Genomic DNA, 15,956 nt, shown 5'->3' with positions numbered 1-15,956 from the left:
TTTGCAAACAGTGAAAGAGCGAATGATGACAAAGTGAATTCAGGAGATGACAGACATCCCACCTCTTATGTGCAACTGGTAAGCAGTCTTTGTCTTACACTTGTTCATAACACATGTGTTCTTAACAGTAAATATTATTACATGCCATTAATATAATGAAAGTATAATGTGTGCAGTATAGCAAGAGGCAGTACAGCAGTATCAGGCAAACACCTGAAGTAGGTGTTGAACGTCAAACAACGGAAAAGGTCTCCACCTGCAATGTTGTGTTTAGACTAAAAGATTACAATATACTGTATTTGCATTTTATTTTTTTTTAAAGGCTTTATGTAAGGAATAAAAACAGTCAAGATTGCAGAATTGTTCTGAGGTTAGATTTTCATCAGCAAAAATCTTTGCATACTCAGTGAGCTTCTCTGCCTCGTTGTGATCGAGAGATACTTTATCTGCAAAATATTTAAAACCCTTAAAATTTTATGCTGGCTTTTCTAAAATTTCTGCAATTAGCCTGTTGAATATTCACAATTGTCTTCAATTTTCAGTTCGTCCTGATAGATAAACTGCTCACTGCTCACACCGATGCTGATGAATCCATTCCTTCAACAAATGATAAAACTCTTGATTTTTCATTTTATGCAGTTTTTCTATTTTTTCATTATTAACTTTTGTTCATTGCATATGTGAGGTCAATTCTCAGAACTGTCTGTGATGCACAGAGACCTGCACATTGCCTGGGGACCTTCCCAAAGTCTTGAGGACTTTTCCATTTGTGGCATCATGTCAGTAATCAAAAAATAAATTGGATTTCGAAGGCTTTCAGTATTTGGAATTTCGGAGAAGGAGTACTCAACATTTCTCTGTTTGTGAAGCCAAGTCTGCTTGCTGACACCACAACTGGAGTATTAAGGACAGGTTTGATCTCTCTAATGGAAAAAAAAATCCAAATATATTCCATGGAGAGGATGCATAGAAGATTCACTAGGTTGGTTGCAGGATTTGCCATATGAGTAGTGATGAAAATACTAAATGAATGAGTGGAAATTCTTACAGGGCTCAACAGCTTGCATGCAAGCATGCAGTTTCTCCAAGCTGAAAACATGGGTCACAGTTTCAAAATAATGAATAGACCATAGATCACCTGGGATTTAGGCAAGATAATGTTCTTTGTTTGAAACATGCTGAAGCTTTGAAAATTCCATCTTGGAGGGCTGAAGATGTTTGATTATTGTTTTCAGGGAAATGTGTGGCATTTGTATCGCATTGAATGGAATTTCTGTATCTGTCATTAAAACACAAACACATTGAAAAGTTTCAAAAATGTCCAATTTCATAAGAACAACAGTATTTATATTATGAAGTATTTAAAATATAATAAGATGAAAGAAGCTAGATCAGGCATGGGCAAACTACGGCCCGCGGGCCATATGCGGCCCATTAAGCTTTTTAATCCGGCCCACAGAACTTGATGAAATTATATTAATAAACCTTGTTAACGTTTTCTCCCCGCAATTCTGGCGCTTTCCCAATAGATGACACACTCTATATACATTGACCTTTGTTGAGGTGCAGCGTATTACTCCACATTTGTGCTTTACTTTGTGACCTTGTGGCGACCCATTTCCTGGCACATCCGAACCGGCTCACAATTAGCCAGCGTTCCGGCTAAGGGAGATCGCCTGCGGGGATTTGCGAGCACAGAGCTCCGCATACCGGCGCGCTCTCCCTGCTTTGTCATTGTGCGGGTCGTTGTTGAGTTTTGGCACAGGGGACAATTGAATAAGAAGGAGCAGGACAAGTAGACCTGCATCTCCTACCGTTTTTGAAATAAAGACAGTCAGGAGGAGAGTGATGATGATAATATCTTGAAGGATAACAGAATTTTCAGTGCTTTAAAATAATAACTGTTACTATTAAAAAAAGCTGTATTTTATTCATTTAATTTTCAGTGTTTTAAAAGTCATTTCAATAAATAGCTAAATACCATGGGACTCAAAGACAGATATTTTGTTGTATATCATTTGTTCATTTTCAATTGAAATTAAAGCACATGTTTTCTACATATCCCATGATATTTTATTTTCTCTTATGAGGTGTATTACCAAAACACTCCGTCCATCTGCTCCTGGTCCTGTCAAATTTTAGAACCCTTTGTGGCCCTCAAGTCAAAAAGTTTGCCCACCCCTGAGCTAGATAGATATTTTCATAGGTGTGCAGGCAAAATTAAGGATCCACAAAAAATAATTTATGCTAATAAATTTGAATACAGGGAAGGTAAACTGTGAGTGTGTGGAATTCACTTGAAAGATTAGTAGCTGAGAGAAAATGTGGTAACGTTTATAGTTCATTATACTGAAGGATTAGGGATTGCATGCATATAAAATTATATTTACTTAGTCTTTAGAACTGTTTACTGACTTAGAGTGTAAATGCCAATATGAATAGGTTGAACCTAATGGCCCCTTTTTGTATTGGCTACAGTATAATTCAACTTTAACTAGAAAATCAATGCCAAGGTACAGATTAGAAACATAGAAAACCTACAGCACAATACAGGCCCTTCGGCCCACAAAGCTGTGCCGAACATGTCCTTACCTGAGAAATTACCTAGGGTTACCCATAGCCCTCTATTTTTCTGAGCTCCATGTACCTTTTCAAGAGTCTCTTAAAAGACCCTATCGTATTCACCTCCACCACTGTTGCCAGCAGCCCATTCCATGCACTCATCACTCTCTGCGTAAAAATCTTACCCCGACATCTTCTCTGTACCTACTTCCAAGCACCTTAAAACTGTGCCCTCTCATGCTAGCCATTCCAGCCCTATGAAAAGCCTCTGACTATCCACACAATCAATGCCTCTCATCATCATATACACCTCTATCAGGTCACCTCTCATCCTCCGTTGCTCCAAGGAAAAAAAGGCTGAGTTCACTCAACCTATTCTCATAAGGCGGGGGTCGGCAACCTGCGGCTCCCGAGCCATTTGTGGCTCTTTCATCTCTGTGCTGCGGCTCCCTGTGGCTTTGGGAAATAATTGGTCAGTATTTAATTAAAATGTATTTTATGTTAGTTTGTTAGCTTTTGAAATGTAATTCTAAATTTGAAGATTATGGTGATCTTGTACAATGTAAGTGTGGCGACACATTTTCTGACACATCCGAAATGGCTCTCAATTAGCCAGCATTCCGGCTAAGGGAGATTGCCTACGGGGGTTTGTGAGTACGTGTCTTTTGCAGCATCTGCGTCCATGGGGGCTGGGTTGAGGGAGGCTTAGAAGCAAGGCTGTTTAGTTCGAATAAAGTTATTCGACTGCAGTTTACTGACTGCCTGAACACACCGCTGCAACGTGTTTTTATCGCTATTAATATACGTCACCACTGCCAATACCTGACACCCGCCAGTGCGCGATTTCTTTAATTTTTCGATCCAAGGTAAGCCAACTATGGAGAATTCTAAAAAAAGAAAAGTGACTGAAGAAAACAGAACGTTTAATGATACGTGGACAGATTCATTTGCTTTCACTGTTGACGAGACTGGTTTACCGGTATGCTTAATATGCAATGAGAAACTAGCAAACAACAAAAAGTCAAATGTCGCAAGGCATTTCCAGAGTAAACACGCAGCCTTTGCTCAAAAATATCCGGATGGAGATGAGAGAAAAAAAGCCGTTTCGGAACTGATGCGGAAGGTTGATCTGAGCAAAAATCATTTCCAGAAATGGATGAAGTCAGGAAAATCAACGACATACGCCAGTTATATTGCCGCTCAGGAAATAGTCAGGCACGGGAAGCAGTTTACAGATGGTGAATATATAAAAGAATCTTTCATTAAGATTTCAGAACATCTATTCACGGACTTTAAAAACAAGAGTGAAATTGTGCAGAAAATCAGGGATATGCCCCTCTCTGCAAAGACTGTCAAAGACAGAACCATAAAAATGGCAGAAGACATCACAAGACAGCAAATTAAAGACATCAATTCAGCTGTGGCCTACTCGATTGCCTGTGACGAGTCTAAAGACAAAGGCGATATTGAACAAATAGCGTTGTTCTGCCGGTATGTAAACTCTGCCAGGCCACAGGAAGAACTGATTGAGTTGATACCTCTAAAAGACCAAACACGGGGGGAGGACATCTGTGAGGCTGTCTTGAATTGTTTAAGAGCCAAAGGAATAAAGACCACCCATCTGGTGTCAGTAGCTACTGATGGGGCTCCGAATATGACGGGAACGCACAAGGGATTTGTGGCTTTACTGCAGAAGTCGCTGGACAGAAAGCTGCTGACTTTTCACTGCATCTTGCACCAAGAGGCACTGTGCGCTCAAACATTTCCTCTGGAATGCACAGAAGTAATGGATGTTGTCATTCAGATTGTCAATAAAATAATGGCAAAAAGTTTAAATCACCGTCAATTCCGTTTGTTACTGGACGAGATGGAAAGCGCATGTTCTGATCTCCTGCTGCACAACAAAGTCCGGTGGCTGTCCAAAGGGGAGGTGCTGAAACGCTTTGTCGCGTGTCTGGAAGAAGTGAAAACTTTCCTGGGCAGCAAAGGGCTCAACTTTCCTGAGCTGGAACAGCCAGAGTGGCTGGAAAAGCTACACTTCATGGTAGACATGACAGCGCACCTGAACACGCTGAACACAGCTCTTCAGGGGAAAGGACGCACAGCCCTGCACATGTTGGAGGATGTCTTGGCATTCGAGCGCAAGTTGACAGTGCTTGCCAGAGATTTACAGAAAGGCACTTTGTCTCACTTCCCCAATTTGAGAGAGTTCAAACAAGGTCACGACATGATAATTTCGGAGTATTTACATTCTGCAATCATCGCAATGCAAACATCGTTTGGGAAACGCTTCTGTGAGTTCAGAGAGGAAAAAAACACATTATCCTTCCCGGTCACTCCCTTAAGCATCGATCCTTCCCTACTGAATACGACTGCATTGGCAGGTGTGAGTCAACCTGATCTTGAGATGGAACTGGCCGACAAAGACATATGGGTGTCCAAGTTTAGACGCTTGACAGCAGACCTTGAAGATGTTGCCCGTCAGAAGGCCGTTCTTGCTCAGAATCACAAATGGAGTGATATTGAAAACCTTCCAAATCCGGACCAACTTGTGTTTGAAACATGGAACGCTGTGCCCGACATTTATGTAAACATGAAAAAGTATGCGCTTGGAGTCCTGTCGATCTTTGGATCCACATATGTATGTGAGCAGGTGTTCTCCAACATGAACTTTATTAAAAACAAACATCGCGCATGCTTCACAGATGACAGCTTGCCTGTGTAAAGATGAAGGTGACGTCATACAGCCCTGATGTGCAGACGCTGTGCGCTGAGGTCCAGGAGCAGAAATCCCATTAACCAAGTATGATAAATATTTTAATTGCCTATTATTTTATGTATATTCATATTTTTTCATTGTTCAGTGAAATAGTCCTTTTATTTTTCAGGCTGACAGCTGGCTGATGATATTTTTGGTTTGCTGCTGGCGGAAAATTTAAGTTCGGCGTTTTTCATAAATACAAGAAGGACTCAAATAGACATTGAGTATTTTACTTAAAAGTAACTTTCAACCCAACGTCTTTTTTTCGGAGTTCAAAATGTTTTTGTTGCATGCAGAAATGTAATTTCGTTTTCTCTGCAGGAGTTCATCAATTTCATAAATGCAACACATTATAGTTTGTTTATACATAGCATAAAGGCAAAAAAAACGTTGTATGCAGTGTTATTTCATTTTAAATGTCAAACGGGTTTTGCGGCTCCCAGTGTTTTCTTTTCTGTGGGAAACGGGTCCAAGTGGCTCTTTCAGTGGTAAAGGTTGCTGACCCCTGTCATAAGGCATGCTCCCCAGTCCAGGCAACATCCTTGTAAAACTCTCCAGCCCCCTTTCTATGGCCTCCACATCCTTTCCATACTGAGGTAACCAGAACTGAGCACAATTCTCCAAGTGGGGACTGACCAGGGTCCTATATAGCTGCAACATTACCTCTCGGCTCTTAAACTCAATCCCACGATTGACGAAGGCCAATGCAGCATTTAGTTTCTTAACCACAGAATCAACCTGCGCAGCAGCTTTGAGTGTCCTTAGTCCCCAAGATCCCTCTGATCCTTCATACTGCCAAGAGTCTTGCCATTAATACTATATTCTGCCATCATATTTGACCCACCAAAATGAACCACCTCACACTTATCTGGGTTGAACTCCATCTGCTACTTCTCAGCCCAGTTTTATATCCTAGATTCAAGGCAAAATGTATGATTCCTCACAATCTAAGTAGGTAAATGTGCATTGATAGAAATGGAGTTAGCAAATCTGACAGTCTAATTTTTAGAAGAAAGCTCTGTGACTTTCATAAGAAAGAGCTGCTTTAAAGCCACACTTCCACATTTTTATCTTATTGCCATAGGTATTCTATATAAGAATGTGATACAGTTAGGAATTTAGGCTTTGTAAGTTACTAACATTATAAGTACAATTTTTGTCTAAGACTTTTTAATCAAGAAATAGTCCTAGTTCTGATAAAGAAATGTTGAAGTAAATTGCATTAACTTTTGCAAAAGAAATTTAAAATTGCATAACCATAGTTTTAAATCATCTTATTAACACAATTTCTTGCTCTTCAATATGCTTAGTTCCTCACGGCACTTCTCGGTAGTTCCATCTTTAACCTGGTGGTCTTGAAGTTGCCTATTGTGATATTTTTCACTTTTATCAGCATTTACAATAGGTGTTAAATTTTAGCATGAATTCTAAACTTTGTTTATTCAGCACTGTCTCTGATTTGATCTCAAATCAGAGACAGTGATTGCCATAGAGAGTTGGAAATCACCTAAGGCTGATTTATACTTGTGTGTATGGGCTACGCCGCAGCCTACGTCGTAACCCTGATTTTAATTTCTGCACAGCTCTATGCCATAGCGAGCATGCGCTGGTGTGCGCCAAAACACTAGGTGGCGGTGGGGTTTCTATGCCACAGTGTTGAGTTTCTTTGTGAGAGACATGGGCGAGGAAATGCATTTCAAACAGTTCTGCATGTCGGCAGGTAGATTTGACAATTTGGTTCATCTATTTCGTATCGGTGTGCACCCAGCTTACAAACATGATGGAGAAGCAACTGGAAATGCGTAGGAGGAAATGCAATGCTACCAAGCGGACCAATCACAGATATTGCTGTCTGCATCACCATGACGTATGAGTAACTATTCTGGAGAGGTGCATGTCACCCTATTGCGTAGGGTATAGCGCAGGTACGGCGTCGGGTACGCAACACCTATAGCGTACATGTAATGCACAAGTACAAATCAGCATTAAGAGGTTTCCATAGTGTAGTTCAAGAGTCACAGTTTTGTTCACTTATTGTGTGCTCTTAGTTCACACAATTGACTGTAGCTCCTGACTTCTGTCACCTGTAAATAAGTTACTATCTCTATTACATTATAAGGTGGAGGCACAGGTACATATTCCTAGGAAGTATAAAATTCTACCAATCTGAAAACAAACCTTTTACCTCTAACATTTTTTCTTCTGCCACGCAATATGATTCCTTTACTTTGAGCTTTAATTATTTACATCTATAAATATGTGAACGGAGAATCTCCAAGAATACCCTGTTCAATATATTAATAAACTTGAAAAATGAAAGAATGGAAAACAGTAGTTTGCTTTCAATCTTGCCCATACTAACAATGCCTATATTAAGATTAGATGTAGGTCATTATCAGATTGTGAAATGTTCTGCTCAGACTGGCTGTCATGTTTACTTCACTTCAATAGTGACTACAATAGGTACTTTATTGTCAGCACAACCCTCTGGCCTATCCTAAGGACAAGTATGTTTCCTAAAAGTGGAAGGATCTCTCTTTTTGTTTATCCTCTTCCTCCAAATCTCAAGATGCCCAGAAAAGCAACCAAAAATGGAAAACTTCAGAAAAGTCCTCTTTAAAACTCAGTTTTTGAATGTATTCCTCAAGCTCTTAACCGTCAATCATATGTTCATTTTTGCAATCTCCACCCAGCCAAGAATTAGTTAAGCTTGCTCTTGAAATTATTTCCTCAAACAATTCAACTAGATTAGTCAAACAAGTCCGGGCTGTCGCATTGTTTCTGGCAACTCTCCAGTATCAGTAGGTAACAAACCAGGTCAGGTCACAGATCTCTCAGTGGGTGAGCATCTAGGGGACAGTGACCACCGCTCCCTGGCCTTTAACATTATCATGGAAAAGGATAGAATCAGAGAGGACAGGAAATGTTTTAATTGGGGAAGGGCAAATTATGAGGCTATAAGGTTAGAACTTGCAGGTGTGAATTGGGATGATGCTTTTGCAGGGAAATGTACTATGAACATGTGGCGATGTTTAGCGATCTCTTGCAGGATGTTAGGGATTATTTTGACCCGGTGAGGAAGATAAAGAATGGTAGGGTGAAGGAACCATGGGTGAAGTGAGGTGGAGAATCTAGTCAGATGGAAGAAGGCAGCATACGTGAAGGTTAGAAAGCAAGGATCAGATGAGTCTATTGAGGAATATAGGGTACAAAGAAAGGAGCTTAAGAAGGGACTGAGAAGAGCAAGAAGGGGGCATGAGAAGGCCTTGGTGAGTAGGGTAAAGGAAAACCCCAAGGCATTCTTCAATTATGTGAAGAACAAAAGTTTGACAGGAGTGAAGATAGGACCAATTAGAGATAAAGGTTGGAGATGTGCCTGGAGGCTGTGGAAGTGAGTGAGGTCCTCACTGAATACTTCTCTTCAGTATTCACCAGTGAGAGGGAACTTGATGATGGTGAGGACAATATGAGTGAGGTTGATGTTCTGGAGCATGTTGATATTAAGGGAGAAGAGGTGTTGGAGTTCTTAAAATACATTAGAATGGATAAATCCCCGGGGCCTGATGGAATATTCCCCAGGCTGCTCCATGAGGCGAGGGAAGAGAATGCTGAGACTCTGGCTAGGATCTTTATGTCCTCGTTGTTCACGGGAATGGTACTGGAGGATTGGAGAGAGGCGAATGTTGTCCCCTTGTTCAAAAACGGTAGTAGGGTTAGTCCGGGTAATTATAGACCAGTGAGCATTACATCTGTGGTGGGAAAGCTGTTGGAAAAGATTCTTAGAAATGGAGTCTATGGGTTTTTAGAGAATCATGGTCTGATCAGCATGGTTTTGTGAAGAGCAGATTGTGTCTAACAAGCCTGATAGAGTTCTTTGAGGAGATGACCAGGCATATAGATGAGGGTAGTGCAGTGGATGTGATCTACATGGACTTTAGTAAGGCATTTGACAAGGTACCACACGATAGGCTTATTCAGAAAGTCAGAAGGCATGGGATCCAGAGTTGGCTTGCCTGCAGAAAGCAGAGGGTCATGGTGGAGGGAGTACATTCGGATTGGAGGATTGTGACTAGTGGTGTCCCACAAGGGTCAGTTCTGGGACCTCTACTTTTTGTGATTTTTATTAATGACCTGGATGTGGGGGTAGAAGTGTGGGTTGGCAAGTTTGCAGACAACACAAAGGTTTGTGGTGTTGTGGATAGTGTTGAGGATTGCAAAGAGATGTTAATAGGATGCAGAAGTGGGCTGAGAAGTGGCAGATGGAGTTCAACCCGGAGAAGTGTGAGGTGGTACACTTTGGAAGGACAAACACCAAGGCAGAGTACAAAGTAAATGGCAAGATACTTGGGAGTGTGGAGGAACAGAGGGATCTAGGGGTACATTTCCATAGATCCATGAAAGTTTTCTCACAGGTAGATAGGGTAGTTAAGAAAGTGTATAGAGTCTTAGCTTTCTTAAGTCGAGGGATAGAATTTAAGAGTCGCAGGGTAATGATGCAGCTCTATGTACAATGTCCTGTGTATGTTACTCAAAATGGCTTCTTTGGTTTGTTAAGAGTAGAAATGCTTATTTGTCAGATAAGTGTTTCTCTCGTAGTTTAGCTTTAGACTTGCTGATATGGGAATTGTATTCATTTGTTAACCAATGGGGAAGGATATTTTGTCTGGTGAGGCTGGGAGCTTGGGGGTTTTTGTGGTTTTTTTCAAGGAAGTCGGGAAGAAGACGCTGAGGAAGGTGGATGTGTGCTGCACTGCTTGGTTGACCACCAGGGGTGGTCCCAGGTGCGAGGACGTGCAGGTCGGAGGAAAGTGACGAGGTGTTGAATGGTTCGATGGCTGAGCTCCGATGATGTGCACTAAACTGACTGAACTTTGATAAGTTGGCGCCTTTTACTTTTTCTTTTCTTTCATATATATTGTATTACATAGTACTCTTTTAGTTTTAGTAAAATCTTTAAAGTGTATTTCATAACGGTATCTGGTGTGTGTTTGATACTGTGTGTGTGCGTGCGGCATAAACTTGATTCCCACAGCACCTGCATGCATGGGAGGTGGGGTTGGTGTGTGGCTGGATCTCCTTTCCCCCTAGACATATACCAGCCTGTTGGGTGAGTGCTACATCTATAAAACTCTGGTTAGGCCACACTTGGAGTACTGTGTCCAGTTCTGGTTGCCTCACTATAGGAAGGATGTGGAAGCATTGGGAAGGATGTGGAAGCATTGGAAAGAGTACAGAGGAGATTTACCAGGATGCTCCCTGGTTGAGAGAGTATGAATCATGATCAGAGATTAAGGGAGCTAGGTTCTTTACTCTCTGGAGAGATGATGAGAGGAGACAGGATAGAGGTATACAAGATATTAAGAGGAATAGATAGAGTGGACAGCCAGCACCTCTTCTCCAGGGCACCACTGCTCAATACAAGAGGACATGGCTTTAAGGTAAAGGGGGGGGGGGAGTTCAAGGGGGATATTAGAGGAAGATTTTTTACTCAGAAAGTGGTTGGTGTGTGGAATGCACTGCCTGAGTCAGTGGTGGAGGCAGATACACTAGTGAAACTTAAGAGACTACTAGACAGGTATATGGAGGAATTTAAGGTGGAAGGTTATATGGGAGGCAGGGTTTAAGGGTCAGCACAACATTGTAGGCTGAAGGGCCTGTAATGTACTGTATTATTCCATATTCTAAAAAAAACATATTTTAATCACATCTTTCAATGTCTGATAATGGAGTCCAGTAAGTACCAGGATCTGAATATAATTAACTTGTTCTATAATTATCTGATCTCCGCCACTATTTTTTGTAAATGAATGCATGGTAGGTACACCTTAATGACCTAAAGCTTCTGTCCCTGAAAGTAGTGATTAAGGAAGAGTTATTTATAAAGAAACAATCATTTTCTGTGTTTAGCTATTTAAACATTCTTTTTATCCATTATATTTTTACTACCATTTTTCTAAATCCAACATGTTTTTTGCTCTTTTTATGGTTCTTACGTACTGTTGTTTCAGCCATTTTTGTTCATAATCCACAACAAAGCATTCCTCATACTTTCTCCTTCAATTTACTTGATTGGTTTGAATCATAGATGAGGACAAATGAAGAAAGCCCCAGCGAATAATGTGATCAAAGGCAATGTCCTTCAGACAGTTCATTATATATCATTCTGCTACTACTGGAACCTGTGCTTAGTTTTATGATGATGTACTTTCAGGCCGATTAAGTGATCTGGCGCATTACTGTCTCCAAGGGAGTTTGGTAAGGTTTCAAGCAGAGTGTGCCAAGAAACTTGAAAACCCATAATGGACTCCATTTCTTGCCAATATCGCCAATGACAGTGCCAAGCATGAGTGAAATCAAAGAGGACGAATATGAAAGGCAACTGGTTTTTCAGTGCCGTCTGACTGGTCTCTCTCTCTCCCTCTCTCTCTCCCCCTTTCACTTGATGATGCTGGAAGATGGTGCCGCTGCTTTGCGTCTTGGGCAAAATTTACTCAACATGGTTTGTGGATTGGACTCTAGTTCATGTTATATTTGTTTCTGATGTTTGGGTACTCCTATTTTTATTGCTATTTTGATCATGTTAGACTGACTGTGTGGCCTAGATTGTTAGAGGTTTAATGTTCTATATTCTGTGTTTTCACTCAGTTTTTGCCATTTGCACTATTTGTTCTTTCTTTTTGTGCCTTGGGTGTTTGATGTTTTCTTTGAACAGTTTCTGTGGTGTTTCTTAGTTTCATGGCTATCTGTGGGAAGATGAATCTGGCAGTTGTGTACTGCACACATACTTTGATAATAAATGTACTTTGAACTTTGTGTACCAGCTTTTTGTGTTGCACTAGCCTAAACACCCTAAAAGACTGCTGCAAATATTGATTATTGAAGTAGACACCCAGATAGGTGTCTTCACTCCCAGGTGAGCTCAATGCTGTCTTTGTTTGATTGGACTTTCAAAAACATGGAGGAACCTTCATGGACTCCCAAAGCCCCGAATAATCCTGTGATTTCAATCACTGGTTTCAATGTGAGCATTCTTCAGGAGAGTCAACCATGGAAAATATCTGGCCAAGTACTAAAGACCTGTGCTGATCAACTGGCTGGAGTGTTCAGCAACAACACTACAGATGGTCCACCACAGGTGCCATTTTATTGGCTCTTCACTCAACCCTGGAGCATCTAGTTAGCAATGATGCATACATCAGGATGCTTTTTATCAGCTTCAGCTTGGCATTCAATACTATTACACTTTCAAAACTAATCAATAGACTTTAAAACATTTGCCTAAATCCCCCCTGTGCAATTGGACCCTTGATTTCCTCACTTGCAGACCCCAGTCAGTTAAGATTGGCAACACCTCCACAATTTCCATCAGCACAGGTGCACCGCAAGGCTGTGTGCTTAACCTCTTTCTCTACTTGCCTTGTACTTATGACGAGATGCAAAGTACAGTTCCAATGACATATTTAAGTTTGCTGACAATATCACTGTCATTGGCTGTATCAAAGGTGGAGACAAATCAGCATATAGGAAGGAGATGGAAAATCTGTCTCAATGGTGCCACAACAACAACTTCTCACTCAATATCAGCAAGACCAGGAGCTGATTATTGACTTCAGTTGGAGGTCTATGAGTCAGTCCTCATCAGGGGATCAGAGATGGGGGTGGTCAACATATTTAAATTCCTCAGTGTTATTGTTTCAGAGGATCTGCCCTGGCCCAGCATATAAGTGCAATTATGAAGAAAGCATTGCAGCACCTCTGCGCCCTTGAAAGTTCTCAAAGATTTGGCATGACGTCTAAAATTTTGACAAACTTCTATAGATGTGTGGTGAAGAGTATATTAACTAGTTGCATCATGGCCTGGTATAAAAATGCCAATACCCTTGAATAGAGTGTTCTACAAAAAGTTGTGGGTATGGTCCAGTCCATCATGGGCAATGCCCTTCCCACCATTGGGAACATCTACACAGAACTTGGTAGAAGGAAAGAAGCATCCATCCTCAAGTAACTCCATCACCCAGGTCATGCTTTCTTCTCATTGCTGTCATCAGGAAGAAGGTTCAGGAACCTCAGGACCTGCAACACCAGGTTCAGGAACCCCTCAGCCATCAGGCTCTCAAACCAGAGGAGACAACTTCACTTGCCCCACTACTGAACTGTTCTCACAACCTATGAATTCACTTTTGAGGATTCTATATCTCATGTCCTTGATATTTATTGCTTATTTATTTATTACTATTTTTCCCTCTTTTGTATTTCCAGTTTGTTGTCTTTCGCACATTCCTTGTTTGTCCATCCAGTTAGGTGCAGTCTTTCATTGATTCTATTGTGTTTCTTAAACTTACTGTGTATGCCCATTAGATCTAGTGTTCCATATGGTGACATATATGTACTTTTTAATAAATTTACTTTGAACTTTGAAAGTTACTGGCTGCATGGGGGAAAAGTAATGACTAGGCAGGGCAATAGGCACAGACAGGTAGTACATGATTCTGCTTTTGCAGTTCCACTCTCAAACAAATAAATTATGTTGGATACTAATTGGGGTGGGAGTAAGTGTTGCTTCCCAGAAAAAAGGACCAGCAACCCAGTTTGTGACACGTTGGCAGGTAATTAGAGTCATAACATCCCAATTCTTATATTTAGTATCCTGACTGATGAAGATTAGCATGCTGAACACCTTCTTCACAACCCTGTCTACCAGGACACTACCTTCAGGGGATTACGTACTTGTACTCCTGTGTTCTTCTGGTCTACAATGCTCCCTAGAACTGCACTGTTCACTGTGGAAGTCCGATCCTCGTCTGACTTCCAAAGATTTAACACCTTTCACTTACTTTACTGGAAGCCATTCGCCATTCCTCTGCCCACTTACCTGGTGATCAAGATCCCCTTTTAATTTTTGATAACCTCCACTATCTACGATACTAGCAATTTTTGTGTCATACCAATATTCCTTGAACACTCTCACCCATCCAAGTTGTTTGTTTATTCATTCATTCATTCATTCATTTAAAGATACAGTGTGGAATACACCCTTCTGGCCCTTTGAACCACGCTGACCAGCAACCCCCAACAACCACTCAATTTAACCCTAACTTGATTGCAGGACAATTTACAATGACCAGTTAGCCTACTAACTGGTACGTCTTTGGACTCTGAGAGGAAACCGGAGCACTCAGTGAAACCCTACACGTTCCACTCATTACAGTGGACACCGGGATTGAAATCTGAACTCTGACACCCTGAGCTGAAATAATGTTGTGCCAAAAGTTAATAAAGAACAGTGGTCCAGGGCCGATCTTTATGGCACACCACCAATTACCAGCCTCCGGTCTGAAAAAAAAGACCTTCCGCTATTACTCTCTGTTTCCTTCCATTAGCTGAATTATATGTCCACTAAGCTAGTTCAAGCTGGATCCCATTTAATCTAACCTTGTAGACAAGCTTTCCATATCTGACCTTGACAAAGGCTTTTCTAAGATCCCTATAGGTGAAGTTCACAACCCTGCCTTCAGTACTCCTCTTGGTTCTTCAAAAAACTCAAATGATTTGTCAGACAAAATTTCCCCCACACAAAACTGAGCTGACTATTCCTAAATAGTCCTTGTCAATCCAAATGTTGGTCAATTCTGTTCCTGAAAATCCCCTCCAAAAACTTACCACTGATATTAGGCTAACTGGCCTTTGTAATACTGGTATCTTTTTGCTGTCCTAGATAATGGTATAACTTTAGTTATCTGCCTGTGGTTTGGAATTTGATCTGTGCCTAAAAATGGCATGAAGGCCTCTTCATTATCCCCGCAGTTTTCCGCAAAGGCTGAGGATGCAGTTGGTCAAACCCTGAGTACTTCTTCCATCTTCCCGAGCTTTATGGCTGCCAAAACTGATGACCTACAGCCAAATGCCCTCGATTAGTCACTTTGCTATACAACTCTTAATTAAGAGTCTTAAACTGCTACTAGCCAATTTATTTGGATTATGCTGGGCACAAATCAAACAACTTTAAAATAATATTTTACGTCTCCTTGCATTTCTGGCCACCAGCACACATTTTTTAATTGTTCTGCAGCTCTATCTGCTCTTTGATGCCCCAAAATATCATGATACCAATACATCTTCTGGTTTCTGTCACCTTCTGGCACCAGCAATCTAACATTGTTAAGTACAATTCCATTCCATATCTGAATTCCTGGATGCTTCCCAAATTTTTCAGAATTCTCTCCTTTCTGTGCCTTTGCTAACTTCTGATCATGTTGCTGTACCTTGACTAGGTCTGTAGGTATACTCTTCGCAGGTTCCTGTGTCATCACTCCCTTAGTATCCAGATTCCATTTCACCCCATATCTTCCTCTTAATCTTGCTAACTTTGTTCTGACTCCTGTTCCTTCTGGAGAAGTTTTCGAGTGAGCCTTCATTTTTTTTTTACTCTATAAGTGTTTCCTGTCACTTTCTCAAATGTACTGTCTACTGTCTGCTGAAATGTAACCTCTGGCCCGCCAAATGGTAAATATTCAGTCAAACTATTACAAACATAGATACTGCTTGAGTGTTATATCACCCCTGAAGGACATCTACCAAAAGCAAAATCTAAGCAGTAAGCTCTGCCACTTGTGTACTCAATGCCTTAGGTAAC

The 15,956-nt window shown here is 41.0% G+C and overlaps 1 long non-coding RNA gene across 1 annotated transcript in view; it reads right to left on the bottom strand.

Annotated features, from left to right (window-relative positions):
* Positions 1-1,177: 1,177 nt before the first annotated feature.
* Positions 1,178-15,956, bottom strand: part of LOC132403821 (uncharacterized) — a 64,545-nt gene continuing 49,766 nt past the window's right edge. Inside the window, exon 4 of the long non-coding RNA XR_009515359.1 lies at positions 1,178-1,279. This is a non-coding gene — a long non-coding RNA (uncharacterized LOC132403821). The remainder of the gene's footprint in view (positions 1,280-15,956) is intronic.

Source organism: Hypanus sabinus, chromosome 13 (genome assembly GCF_030144855.1).
Source record: "Hypanus sabinus isolate sHypSab1 chromosome 13, sHypSab1.hap1, whole genome shotgun sequence".
NCBI classification, from domain to species: Eukaryota; Metazoa; Chordata; class Chondrichthyes; order Myliobatiformes; family Dasyatidae; genus Hypanus; species Hypanus sabinus.
Note: the sequence above shows the minus strand (reverse complement) of the source record. Positions and strands in the feature narration are given on the sequence as shown.